The following is an 11,472-nucleotide window of genomic DNA, read 5'->3' on the forward strand; positions in this document are numbered from 1 at the left end:
TTTGTGGGATATTGTTTGTGTTAGTGTGTTTGGGCACTACGTTGTCACGGTCTTTGTAAGTTTTGTTATTTTGTATCTAGTTTCAATTTGGTAATTAAAGATGTGGAACTCAATTCACGCTACACCTTGGTTCGCTTATTTCCAAGATCGTGACAGTCATCAAGGCAAAGGGTGGCTACTTTGAAGAATCTAAAATATATTTAGATTTGTTTAACACATTTTTGGTTACTATATGATTCCATATGTGTTATTTCATAGTTTTGATGTGTTTACTATTGTTGTACAATGTGGAAAATAGTACAAATTAATAAAAACCCTTGAATGAGTAGGTGTCCAAACTTTTGACTGGTACTGTATATGTTATGGCATTACACCCCCTGCTATACTGTGGATTGAGAGTTACCTGTCTAACAGAACACAGAGGGGGTTATTTAATGGTAGCATCTCCAACATAATCCAGGTAGAATCAGGCATTCCCCAGGGCAGCTGTCAAGGCTGCCCTTACTTTGGTCAATCTTTACTAATGACCTTCCACGGGCATGAGTAAAGCCTGTGTGTCTATGTATGCAGATGACTCAACATTATATACATTGTGGCTAAATCCTGCATGGAGCCTTCACCGTGCGCTGCCACTTTAAGGGCGTATCAGTAGTCAGGAAGGAGGAAATGAAGATAGCTCTTCTGGCTCTCCGTTGGCGCGGCAGTTTGACAGGGTATGCAACTCTTGTTTATTTTTAGCTCCTGTCATTGTTTGACTGGAGTAGTAGCAACATTGTTAACGAAGCTTTGAAAAACAAACCAACAAACCATCAGCTGTATCAGACGGACACACTGCAAGCCTGCAGTCAACAGCTCTCATTTCCCCTCTATCTCCAGTGCTTTTCACTGCAGCAGACATTCTTTTTTTCCCAATGCGCTCTTTTTGATGTTCAGTGTCGCTGGACTATTAGTCCCCTGCCAGTTCTATTTGGTGTGACATTTTAGTTAAAGGGAGTTTGCGTGAGAGTTATTATTTATTGTTGTTTGAACTTATTGACTTTGTGTGGGACTATTTACATTTGGCCGAGAAGATTTTTGGACATTTTGAGGCCTTTGTATTGTCTATGAATTCCCACCCACACACACTCAGACATACCCACCCACACCCATTCATACCCCCTGCACTCCTCCACTGGGAGGTAATACAGGATATTGCAAAAAATCCTTGTCAGTTGTTCAACTGCTCTGGCATTATTATTGTATGAGGTATTATTGGTTGGGTTACCCCTGTGCTGTGACATGTGTTTGATATTGTGTGTCTTCTCTTTTCTCTCCACTGGATATCTGGCCAACACGCTACCCTCCAGTCTCCACTGGCTATCTGGCCAACAGGCTATGCTCTAGTCTCCACTGGCTATCTGGCCAACAGGCTACGCTCTAGTCTCCACTGGCTATCTGGCCAACCGGCTACGCTCTAGTCTCCACTGGCTATCTGGCCAACCGGCTACGCTCTAGTCTCCACTGGCTATCTGGCCAACAGGCTACGTTCTAGTCTCCTCTGGCCAACAGGCTACGTTCTAGTCTCCTCTGGCCAACAGGCTAAGCTCTAGTCTCCACTGGCTATCTGGCCAACAGGCTACGCTCTAGTCTCCACTGGCTATCTGGCCAACAGGCTACGCTCAAGTCTCCTCTGGCCAACAGGCTAGACTCTAGTCTCCTCTGGCCAACAGGCTACGTTCTAGTCTCCTCTGGCCAACAGGCTAAGTTCTAGTCTCCACTGGCTATCTGGCCAACAGGCTAAGCTCTAGTCTCCACTGGCTATCTGGCCAACAGGCTACGCTCTAGTCTCCACTGGCTATCTGGTCAACAGGCTACGCTCTAGTCTCCACTGGCTATCTGGCCAACAGGCTACGCTCTAGTCTCCACTGGCTATCTGGTCAACAGGCTACGCTCTAGTCTCCACTGGCTATCTGGCCAACAGGCTACGCTCTAGTCTCCACTGGCTATCTGGCCAACAGGCTACGCTCTAGTCTCCACTAGCTATCTGGCCAACAGGCTACCCTCTAGTCTCCTCTGGCCAACAGGCTACGCTCTAGTCTCCACTGGCTATCTGGCCAACAGGCTACGCTCTAGTCTCCTCTGGCCAACAGGCTACGCTCTAGTCTCCTCTGGCCAACAGGCTACGCTCTAGTCAGTCTCTTCTACTGATGTGTGTTTCTGGTAGTGGTACTTTATCATACTCTTTTCCTTTCAGCAGGTTAATACCTGCCTTTTGCCACAGCATCTTTTGCCACGACAATTTACATTTTTTACCCCTCTAACAATACCGCTACAACGTCAGCTACAGTGGGGCAAAAAAGTATTTAGTCAGCCACCAATTGTGCAAGTTCTCCCACTTAAAAAGATGAGAGGCCTGTAATTTTCATCATAGGTACACTCCAACTATGACAGACAGAATGAGAAAAAAAATCCAGAAAATCACATTGTAGGATTTTTAATGAATTTATTTGCAAATTATGGTGGAAAATAAGTATTTGGTCACCTACAAACCAGCAAGATTTCTGGCTCTCACAGACCTCTAACTTCTTCTTTAAGAGGCTCCTCTGTCCTCCACTCGTTACCTGTATTAATGGCACCTGTTTGAACTTGTTATCAGTATAAAAGACACCTGTCCACAACCTCAAACAGTCACATTCCAAACTCCACTATGGCCAAGACCAAAGTGCTGTCAAAGGACACCAGAAACAAAATTGTAGACCTGCACCAGGCTGGGAAGACTGAATCTGCAATAGGTAAGCAGCTTGGTTTGAAGAAATCAACTGTTGGAGCAATTATTAGGAAATGGAAGACATACAAGACCACTGATAATCTCCCTCGATCTGGGGCTCCACGCAAGATCTCACCCCGTGGGGTCAAAATGATCACAAGAACGGTGAGCAAAAATCCCAGAACCACACGGGGGGACCTAGTGAATGACCTGCAAAAAGCTGGGACCAAAGTAACAAAGCCTACCATCAGTAACAACCTACGCCACCAGGGACTCAAATCCTACAGTGCCAGACTGCTTAAGCCAGTACATGTCCAGGCTCGTCTGAAGTTTGCTAGAGAGCATTTGGATGATCCAGAAGACGATTGGGAGAATGTCATATGGTCAGATGAAACCAAAATATAACTTTTTGGTAAAAACTCAACTCGTTGTGTTTGGAGGACAAAGAATGCTGAGTTGCATCCAAAGAACACCATACCTACCGCGCAGACGGTGAGTGGGAAAGCTGCCGTTACCGTCAATATTACTTGCCAACATGCAATCATAAAGGTAAAATAAAATAAAAATCATTGGACAATAAATTAGACGAGGTACGATCACGAATATCCTACCAACGGGACATCAAAAACTGTTTATTTACTACCATAGACGGACGCTGGCACTAAGACCGCACTCAATCAGCTGTATAAGGAAATAAGCAAACAGGAAACCACTCACCCAGAGCGGTACCTCCTAATGGCCGGAGACTTTAATGCAGAGAAACTTAAATCAGTTTAACCTAATCTCTATCAACATGTTAAATGCGCAACCAGAGGGAAAAAAATACTAGATAATCTGTACTCCACAAACAGAGATGCGTACAAAGCTCTCCCTTGCTCTACATTTGGTAAATCTACCACAATTCTATCCTCCTGAAAGCAGGAAGCACCTGTGACTCGGTCTATAAAAAAGTGGTCAGATGAAGCAAATGCTAAACTACAGGACTGTTTTGCTATCACAGACCAGAACATGTTCCGGGATTCTTCCGATTGCATTGAGGAGTACACCACATCAGTCACTGGCTTTATCAATAAGTGCATTGAGGACGTCGTCACCACAGTGACTGTACGTAACCACAACCAGAAGTCATGGATTACAGGCAACATTCGCACTGAGCTAAAGGATAGAGCTGCCACTTTCAAGGAGCTGGACTCTAACCCGCAAGCTTATAAGAAATCCTGCAATGCCCTCCGACGAACCATCAAACAGGCAAAGCGTCAATACAGGACTAAGATAGAATCGTACTACACCGGCTCCGACGCTCGTCATATGTGGCAGGGCTTGCAAACTATTACAGACTACAAAGGGAAGCACAGCCGCGAGCTGCCCAGTGACACGAGCCTACCAGATGAGCTAAACTACTTCTATGCTCGCTTCAAGGCAAATAACACTGAGGCATGCATGAGAGCATCAGCTGTTCCATACGACTGTGTGATCATGCTCTCCGTAGCCGACGTGAGTAAGACCTTTAAACAGGTCAACATTCACAAGGCTGCGGGCCCAGACAGATTACCAGGACCTAAAGGTTTTGTGAGTTTCTTCTTAGCTGCCATTTTTTCCTTAACTATAGACCTATGAAGAAAGTTTAGCAAAGTTTATATTCCTCAAAGGTTATTGGTTCTTGGTTCTATTTCTTATGTTTCTCTTTAAGCAATAAGTTTAAAAGAAATGTGTTTCTTAAAAATAAAGTTATTGGATTTGTTCTTCATTTTAAGATAGCTAATCCCTTGTTTTAAACTCTGGGCAGTGAGAGAATAAGCTCATGAAAGAAATTGAACTTGTTTAATTCACTTACAAACTTCATCTGAAAGTTTCAGTATTGATTATTTTAAACCATTAAAATCATTAAATCTTAAGAGTTTGTAAGTGAAATTCCTCAACAATATATCTTTAACTTTTTTTCTTAAGAAGCTTCTTATGTGAATCTGTCCACTGTATATGTAAACTATACACTATACAATTTGTTTTACTAGTTATCAGTTTTGAGCTAATCGATTGATTAAGTCATATTTGGTATGTATTTTGACAAGAAAATCATATGAAACGTTATGTGAATAATGCATTGTGAAAAGCCAATACTAGAACGTAATATATGTCAATTGTATGATTGATTTGGTGCAGTGAACAAGTGACTTTGAATATGTTTGTTGTACTCAGTCAATTGAAAATGTTATTGTTTTGAAACATGTCCCATTTTTGATGATCTGTTGATTTATGTGCTAATAGTTGTGAAAATGTACCACATACTTGTAAAATATTGCACCAGTGATTGAAAAGGGAAAAACTGTAATTAAACATCCCGGGAGACCAGGAGCATGCTTTTGGTTAAACATCCCGGGAGACCAGGAGCATGCTTTTGGTTAAACATCCCGGGAGACCAGGAGCATGCTTTTGGTTAAACATCCCGGGAGACCAGGAGCATGCTTTTGGTTAAACATTTTGGTTAAACATCCGGAGACCAGGAGACCAGAGACCAGGAGCATGCTTTTGATTAAACATCCCGGGAGACCAGGAGCATGCTTTTGATTAAACATCCCGGAGACCAGGAGCATGCTTTTGTTAAACATCCCGGGAGACCAGGAGCATGCTTTTGATTAAACATCCCGGGAGACCAGGAGCATGCTTTTGGTTAAACATCCCGGGAGACCAGGAGCATGCTTTTGGTTAAACATCCCGGGAGACCAGGAGCATGCTTTTGATTAAACATCCCGGGAGACCAGGAGCATGCTTTTGATTAAACATCCCGGGAGACCAGGAGCATGCTTTTGATTAAACATCCCGGGAGACCAGGAGCATGCTTTTGGTTAAACATCCCGGGAGACCAGGAGCATGCTTTTGGTTAAACATCCCGGGAGACCAGGAGCATGCTTTTGGTTAAACATCCCGGGAGACCAGGAGCATGCTTTTGGTTAAACATCCCGGGAGACCAGGAGCATGCTTTTGGTTAAACATCCCGGAGGAGACCAGGAGCATGCTTTTGGTTAAACATCCCGGGAGACCAGGAGCATGCTTTTGGTTAAACATCCCGGGGAGACCAGGAGCATGCTTTTTTTGGTTAAACATCCGGGAGACCAACATCCCGGGAGACCAGGAGCATGCTTTTGGTTAAACATCCCGGGAGACCAGGAGCATGCTTTTGATTAAACATCCCGGGAGACCAGGAGCATGCTTTTGGTTAAACATCCCGGGAGACCAGGAGCATGCTTTTGATTAAACATCCCGGGAGACCAGGAGCATGCTTTTGGTTAAACATCCCGGGAGACCAGGAGCATGCTTTTGTATGTTACTCAATCCCATTGACATCCTACTACAGTATGGTAACACTTTATTTTGATAGTCTGTAGACTATCATTAACATTGCAACTAATTATCTACTAACCTTTAACACTTATTCTAAACCTTAATCTTAACCGTAACTGTAGCAAGCAGGTGCTTTATCAACAGTCATTACTACTAATAAACTCAGTAGAGCATCTACAGATGGAAAATCCAGAGTATCCTAAATAAATGTGACCCAGTGGATCGATTAAAATAACTTAACGAATCGAATATACATTTAACCCATTCCAGCAGTGCATTGTAAACTACCCTATAATTTCCTGGAGGGCAGGTAGTTTACCCCCGGTGATGGGTTTGGCAGACCGCACCACCCTTTGGAGAGCCCTGCGGTTGCGGGTGGTGCATTTGCCGTACCAGGTGGTGGTACAGCCCGACGGGATGCTCTCAATGGCGCATCTATAAAAGTTTGTGGGTCTTAGGGGCCAAGACAAATTTCTTCAGCCTCCTGAGGTTGAAGAGGCACTATTGTGCCTTCTTCACCACACTGTTTATGAGGGTGGATCATTTCAGATTATCAGTGATGTGTACCCCGAGGAACTTCTCCACTGCAATCCCGTCAAAGTGGATGGGGGCGTGCTCCCTCTGTCTCCTAAAGTCCACGATCAGACTTTCGTTTTGTTGACATTGAGGGAGAGGTTATTTTCCTGGCACAGCTGTATAATTCTCTTGGAATTCAAGAGTCAATGCAATTCACACTGCATTATAATGGTCTACTTGTCTACTAATACAGTCAAACTAAAACCTTGTGAGTTTTTGCCTATCATGTTGTACCAAAAGTAATTACAACCAACTCTGATTGTGTGGCAATAAAGAGTCTTGCTGTGAACAGTGTAACAGACCAATCTAAAGACACTACACACAGATGAAATGGGAGACCACGACCAGAACATCATTCCTTTTGATCTTTCCTGTGAGCAGTGGCCGTCTTCCTTAGTTAATAAAGTGGAATCTGGGTCAGCCAATGCGTGAGACTTCTCTCTACACAAAAACAAGACTGAAACTATAGAAGTGCAAATGAGCCGTCGTGTGGCAGCGTGCCCACAAAAGCCTGGGACTTGGTTAGAGGCAGTACAGGGGTCGTTTTCAATAAGCACCAAACAGAATAAAAATGGACTGAAACGGCAAGGGAATACGTAACTTGTCCTATAAGAAACTAATGTTTTTACTTTTCCATTGAAAAAGGGATGTCTGCTACGGTCCGCAACAATAAATACGACCAGTACTTACATAGGTTACAACAGATCTACCTAACTCTCTTCCTGGAGAACTACCATCCTGTGGGTATTCAGTCCGAACATACCTGAGTCAGCTAGTTGAGATTCATGTTCCAGGCCCTGACCAAATTGCAGATAATGCATTGCATCAACCAATAGTTGCATAGCACGTAATTAGAATGCCACGTCATCGACTGCGCAGTCCGGGCATTAGATTTCTATACTGCTCTGCTATATCATGTGGGTGGCATTCCTGCCTGACTACATTGCAGACACCTATCAGATCTCAAATCCAATCAAATGTTATTGGTCACATACACATGGTTAGCAGACGTTATTGCTTCTAGTTCTGACAGTAATATCTAACAAGTAATCTAACAATTCCACAACAACTACCTAATACACACAAATCTAAGTAAAGGGAATGAATAAGAATATGTACATATAAATATATGGATGAGCAATGATGAAATTGAACCATGTATGGAAATGTGAATTAACACTCCTCAGCTAGCAGGCTCAAGCCAGCTAAAACCCACATGGCAGCAAAAACTAACAAGCAGACATTGTTAACAAGTTAGAAATGATTTAAACACACTTTGCTGTAGGCTACTATTTACTAGTTAACAAAAAATAATGTATGTCATATAAAATATATTCACCCCACCCAGTATTATAATCAAAACTTACCAGAAAGTATGAAGTCGTTGGCTCAGACAGTGTAGTAGTGTGGGCTCAATAGTATCTCATTACTGTGCAAGATCTTGAGAATCAGCTGCACATGTGATGGAAGAATGCACCGTGCATGCAGAGGGTTGCAATTCCATTGAATTGGGGAAAGTTTCACCAAAATATGACCTCGAATTGCCTTTTGAGTATCCCACAAAAAAGGTTCACCGTTATAAGTTAACTTTTTTGATGAATTTAAGCAAAATTCCCCAAATTCCAGGGCTTAACTTCCCATGGAAAATTCCGGAAATTTACCTGAAAGTTTCCGACCCGTTGCAATCCTAGTGGCCAATGATTTCAAGTCTGTATGTAGGCAGCAGCCTCTCTGTGTTAGTGATGGCTGTTTAACAGTCTGATGGCCTTGAGATTGAAAAATAGCTTCTGTCTCGGCCTCAGCTTTGATGCACTTGTACTGACCTCCCTTTCTCGATGGTAGCAGGGTGAATAGGCAGTGGCTCGGTGGTTGTGATCTTTTTGGCCTTCAAGTGACATCGGGTGCTGTAGGTGTCCTGGAGGGCAAGTAGTTTGCCCCCGATGATGCGTTGTGCAGACCTCACGACCCTCTGGAGAGCCCTAGGGTTGTGGGTGGTGCAGTTGCCGTACCAGGCGGATACAGCCCGACAGGATGCTCTCAATTGTGCATCTGTAAAAGATTGTGAGGGTTTTAGGTGACAAGTCAAATGTCTTCAGCCTCCTGAGGTTGAAAGCTTGGATAGGTGTTTAACATATCAGCTAACCACCCAATATGATATAGGAATGTAATGACCGACAGTCAATAATGTGACGCAAAACCATTGGTTGATGCAATGCAACGTCTTCAACGTAATCAGGCAGGAACACCACCAGTATGTGGCTAGGTGATTTGTTCAACACTTGCCTCCAGCCCATCTGTAAATAGCCCATCCAACTACCTCATCCCCATATTGTTATTTTTTTTTGCTCCTTTGCACCCCGTATCTCTCTTTGCACATTCATCTTCTGCACATCTATCACTCCCGTGTTTACTTGCTATATTGTAACTATTTCACCACTACGGCCTAGTTATTGCCTTACCTCCCTAATCTTACCTCATTTGCACACACTGTATATAGACTATTTCTATTGTGTTATTGACTGTACGTTTGTTTATTCCATGTGTAACTCTGTGTTGTTGTCGCCCTGCTTTGATTTATCTTGGCCAGGTTGCAGTTGTAAATGAGAACTTGTTCCCAACTGGCCTACGTGGTTAAATAAAGGTGAAATAAAATCTTGATGTATTTATAGGTAGCTAGCTAACAGCCATGGAGGAGGGTGAAAGGATAGCAGCCCTAACTGTCAAAGTGAGAGAGTAGGCTATTCTGGATAGGGCAGGTACTTTTGTGTAGTTCCTGTCCCTAGTAGTGAGGACGGAGATAATAGTAGCATAATATTCTGTGCGGTGTAATTTGAATATAATGAAGTCTGTTTCTTGTGAGGTTTTCTGTCCTCAGATAAAGAGAGCTATGAAAGCCAGTTGTCACGCCCTGGTCTAAGTATTTTGTGTTTTCTTCATGTATTGGGTCAGGCCAGGGTGTGGCATAGAGTTTTTGTATTGTGGTGTGTTTTGTCTTGGGATTTTGGTATGTGTGTATAGTGGGATTGTAGCTTAGTGGGGTGTTCTAGGAGAGTCTATGGCTGTCTGAAGTGGTTCTCAATCAGAGGCAGGTGTTTACCGTTGTCTCTGATTGGGAACCATATTTAGGCAGCCATATTCTTTGGTTGTATTGTGGGTGATTGTCCTGTGTGTCTTGATGTCCTTGGTTGAGGTTAGTAGACACTTGTATAGGCTGTTTTCGGTTTTCGTTTCGTTTATTGTTTTGTAGTGTTTTACGTTTGTTTATTAAAGATGAATCGCAATAGACACGCTGCAGTTTGGTCCGACTCTCCTTCACCATTAGAAAGCCGTTACACCAGTCTACATATAAAGAGGTCCCAATGAAGAGCAGTGGTTCTCAGTCCTAGTCCTGGGGAATTAAAGGGTGCACAGTGGTTCTCAGTCCTAGTCCTGGGGAATTAAAGGGTGCACAGTGGTTCTCAGTCCTAGTCCTGGGGAATTAAAGGGTGCACAGTGGTTCTCAGTCCTAGTCCTGGGGAATTAAAAGGTGCACGTGTTTGTTTTTGCCTTAACACTGCACAGCTGATTCAAATGATCAACTCATCATCAAGCTTCAGGTGGTATTTATGTATTCATTTGTGATTCTATCCTTGATATGATACTGTTATTGTCACATGCTACACATGCACACATGTGTGCCCATTCATCTATCAATAAAATGATATGATTTGTTATCAGGGATATTATACTTTAGTAATCCACATGACCTGGTGATGTAAAAGTCTAATAATTACATTGTCTTCCAAATTCCTACAGATACATTCTAACTGGAGATTTCTTCAACATGATTGCCTACAGATAATGTGTAGGGTTGGGTGACCAGGGCCATCTGGGACTGCCTCCTGGAGGAACTCAGGTGTGTGAGTGCTACCTGTGTCCTGCATAACTTCATGAGGATGGACACGAGGACCAGGAGGGGATCTGCAGCTCACCGCCGTGTGCCAGAGGAGGAGTCTGCTGCTCTGCAGGATGTTTCAAGGATGGGGTCCAACAATGCAGCAAGAGAGGCAATCCGTGTGCAGGAGATCTTCACCTCCTACTTCTTTGAGGAGGGTGCTGTTCCCTGGCAACACCATAGACTACACTATGCACAAGCAAAAGGCTCTTTTAAGAGCCATTCACATTGCAATAAGAGTATTCTTCCTTTTACTTAGCTATGTCAACTACAGTTACTCAATTCCCAGAATGTCTAGATAGCTAGCTACACATCCATAGGCATACAGGTATTGTTATCCTCCACTGCCCAATAAACAAGAACATACGTTATTTCATCTATCTGCATTGCATGGCAAATATCAGCAAGGAAAAGCTTACAAAATTGTACATTCAATTTGCAGTAAATATTTTAGCCAGCTAGATTATTTACATCCACTGTTTCACAGGACGACAGCCTGGTTTGCTGGTTGTTTCAGGAGTCCCTAAAACATGAGTTACAATGTAATACTCATGTCACAACACCCATCAAGCTAGCCAGCTAGCTTGCTAAATCCTGATTTTTGTAAATTTACTTTATGATTAAAAAAATATGCATACCCATGTCTCTACATAAACTAACATATTCCTGTCAACTGTGCATTTTTTTGCATGGTTATTTATGACATTATAATCACTTTTGATTCCATCCTAGTATTTTTGTCAGCCATCTTTGCTGAAAGGCCGTCATTGAAAATAAGAATTTGTTCTTAACTGACTTGCCTAGTAAAATAAAGGTAAAATAAATAAAAACATTTTTTTTTTAAGTCTCCAGCTTTGGGTGGCATGGCATCAAATTC

The sequence above is a fragment of the Oncorhynchus nerka genome, linkage group LG7, assembly GCF_034236695.1.
Source record: "Oncorhynchus nerka isolate Pitt River linkage group LG7, Oner_Uvic_2.0, whole genome shotgun sequence".
Lineage (NCBI taxonomy): Eukaryota > Metazoa > Chordata > Actinopteri > Salmoniformes > Salmonidae > Oncorhynchus > Oncorhynchus nerka.